Raw genomic sequence first — 3,152 nt, 5'->3', positions numbered from 1 at the left:
TCCTTGCGGTAGTTGGAGGGGGTGCCGAAGCAGACGGGAAGGTCGATGCGCCCGAGGGGTCACGTGTGCTTCCCTAGCACAATGCCGTGGAAGGGCGCGATGTCGCCTCGGAGCCTCGACCGATCGATCTCCAAGAGTTCTAGGGTATTGACGTAGAGGATATTGAGGCCGCTGTCTCTATCCATCAACACCTTGGAGAGTCAGGTGTTACTGATGATCGGGTCGATGACCAGTGGGTACTGCCTGGGATTCGGGACATGGTCAGGGTGGTCGTCTCGATCATAGGTGATCGCCTCCTGAGACCAGTCGAGGTACTAGGGGGTGGCCACCTTGATCGAGAAGACTTCTCGGTGTTCCCTCTTGTGCTACCATGCCGTAAGGCACACCGAGGGTCCATCGAAGATCATGAAGGCGTTGTGTACCTTGGGGAAACCATCATCCTTGTCATCGTCCCGGTCGCCGGCGCCCTTCTGCTTAACGTCGTCGTTGGGGAGCCCGAGCCTGGCGTAGTAACGCCGCAGCATGGAGCAATCATCAAGGGCGTGCTTGACCGGGCCTTGGTGGTAAGGGCAGGGTTTCTTAAGCATGTCGTCGAAAGGCCTAGGGCCTTTGAAGCCTCGGGGATTCTTGTGTTCTACGGCCACGACCAGATTGGCCTCCAAGGCCTCCTGCTTCCCCAGGTGCCCCTTCTTCTTTCTCTTGGGGAGGCGGGAGGCCGAGGCCTCGGGGGCCTCATCTCTCTGCTTGCCCTTGGCATCGCTGTCGGGGAAGATGGCTCCAACAGCCTCCTCACCCGAGGCGAAGTTGGTGGTAATGTCGAGGAGCATGGCAGCAGAGCGTGGCATGTTCCGACCTAACTCTCGAACCAAGTCTCAGCAGGTGGTGCCAGAGAGGAAAGCCTGGACGATCTCAGAATCGTCGACGCTGGGCAACTCGGTGCATTGTTTGGAGAAGCGCCGAATGAAGTCTCGGAGAGACTCGTCTAACTTCTGGCGATAGTTTTTAAGATCCCAGGAGTTCCCAAGGCACACGTATGTGCCTTGGAAGTTCTTGACGAAGATCCTAACCAAGTCACGCCAGTCGTGGATTTACGAGGGAGGAAGGTGCTCAAGCCAGGCTCGTGCCGAGTCTGACAAGAGCAAGGGGAGGTTGAAGATGATGAGCAGGTCATCATCCGCGCCACCTAGCTGGTAGGCCAGGTGGTAATCGGCAAGCTAGAGTTCGGGGTTGGTCTTGTCGCTATACTTCACGAGATTGGCTGGTTGCCGAAACCGGGCGGGGAAAAGAGCAGCGTGGATGGCCCTGCTGAAGACTTGATGGCCTGGCGGTTCAGGAGAAGGACTGCGGTCGTCGTCGCTATCATAGTGGCAGCCTCAGTGTGGGTGATAACCCTAAGCGAGCCCTTCATTATCGTGGCGTCGTCGCCTGCTGACCACCTCATGGTCTCCCTACACCACGCGTCGATTGCCGAGGCGGTCCAGAAGCACGGGGGCCCTATGGGCTATCGGTGCTCGAGCGGGCTCGAGATGAACCGAGGCTTCCCTATCCTATCAAGGCGGGGCTATAGGCAGGTTTGAGACGCCCCCGTGCCGTCGGGAGGCGGAACTTTTGGCCTACTATACCGCAGCGGTCTCTAGGAGATCCTAGAGCTCACTACGGACCCGCTGCCCCTCTGTGGTAGAAGGCTCGGGCATTGCGCGGACCAGCATTGCTGCAGCCACGATGTTCTGGCTAGCACAATTGAAGATTGGGGGTTGCTCACTCCCTTCGTCGTCATGGATGCGGTGATGCACATCGCTGGCCCTCCATCGGGCTCCTCCGCCGTCACCGCGACCTCGCTGTTCCTGTTCGAGAGAGTCTCGAAGCTGCTGTAGAAGAAGTCGGTCTTGTTCGACCTTGGCCTGGAGCTCATGGAGCTGTTCCAGGTCCAGGTGTTGAGGTCACGTAGGAGCGAGGTTCTCATTCTGTGCTGCCAGCAGGACAATGCGTGGAGGTGTGGCAGCGCCTGTACCCAGGCGAAGCAGGGAACGGCTACCTGCTCCCTTGTCCTCCTCGCCCACCCTCGGCATCCCAAGCCCGACGTGGAAACACTCACGAGTGGGGTCATAGGTGCCCTCATCGTCGGAGTCGGAGTAGCCTAAGCAGTAGTCGCTTGCGACCAAGAACTGGCGCATAGCCCTAGGGTCATGGAGTCCGGAGAAATCCACTCCGAGCCATGCCTCGTCCTCCTCCGAGGAGTCAGCGTGGGTGCTTAGGTCGAGAGTGAAGCGCTGGCGTTCTGAGGGGTCCTTGTGAGCGGCCACGTAAGCGTAAGCATAAGAGGCGGCGGCATTTCTCAACCCAAAGGGGTATGGGGATGGTGCCATCGCCGGACTTTGCTCCACCAAGATTGACTCCTTAGGAGGTGGTGGAGCGGAGCTTGATGACTGGGCATCACCGTGTGCCACCGACAATTTTCCTTTGTCCAGGCTTAGGCTAGATAGGTCCCTAGCCAGGGACCCTGTGCCAATAGCTGGTCGTAGGATATTGGCGGGGAGCGGTGTGTCGCCCTAGATTCACGTAGCGTCGGGGTGGTCTAGCTCGCGTCGTGCCTGGCGGGCATGGCGAGAGCGGCCGCCCGGGCACCGCCTGTGCCTGGGCTGCCGGTGCGTGACTTCGTCGTCGGTTGGCAAGGCCCGAGGAGTGAGGAGTACCATGTCGTACTCATGCCCTAGAGACATGAACTCTAGGCTCCCAAACCAAACCTGAAAGGACCTAGGATGCCGCCTAGAGGGGGGTGAATAGGTGTTTCTGAAAAATCAACACCTTTAAAAGCGGAAACGATTAGTAATAGGAGTTTTCAAAATGGAAACTCCAAACCAAAGTAATACCACCCCTCACAAGTTAGCCACAAAGTATATAAAAGATACTAGATAAACCTAGGGAGCCAAACAGCGGCAACCAAAGAGTTGAATCAAAATGCACTAGTCAGTTAATGTCGGAAGTCCCGACAGTTTGGGTCAGAACTTCCGACGTGTCAGAAGTCCCGACGTTTGGGTCAGAACTTCTGACGTGTCAGAAGTCCCGACAGTTTGGGTCAGAACTTCCAACGCAAACTGTCAGTACTTCCGACCCCTACGGGAAATGAACTACAAGTGCTAAAATGAACTTTG

This window comes from Miscanthus floridulus, chromosome 1 (assembly GCF_019320115.1).
Source record: "Miscanthus floridulus cultivar M001 chromosome 1, ASM1932011v1, whole genome shotgun sequence".
In the NCBI taxonomy this organism is placed as follows: Eukaryota; Viridiplantae; Streptophyta; class Magnoliopsida; order Poales; family Poaceae; genus Miscanthus; species Miscanthus floridulus.
Note: the sequence above shows the minus strand (reverse complement) of the source record.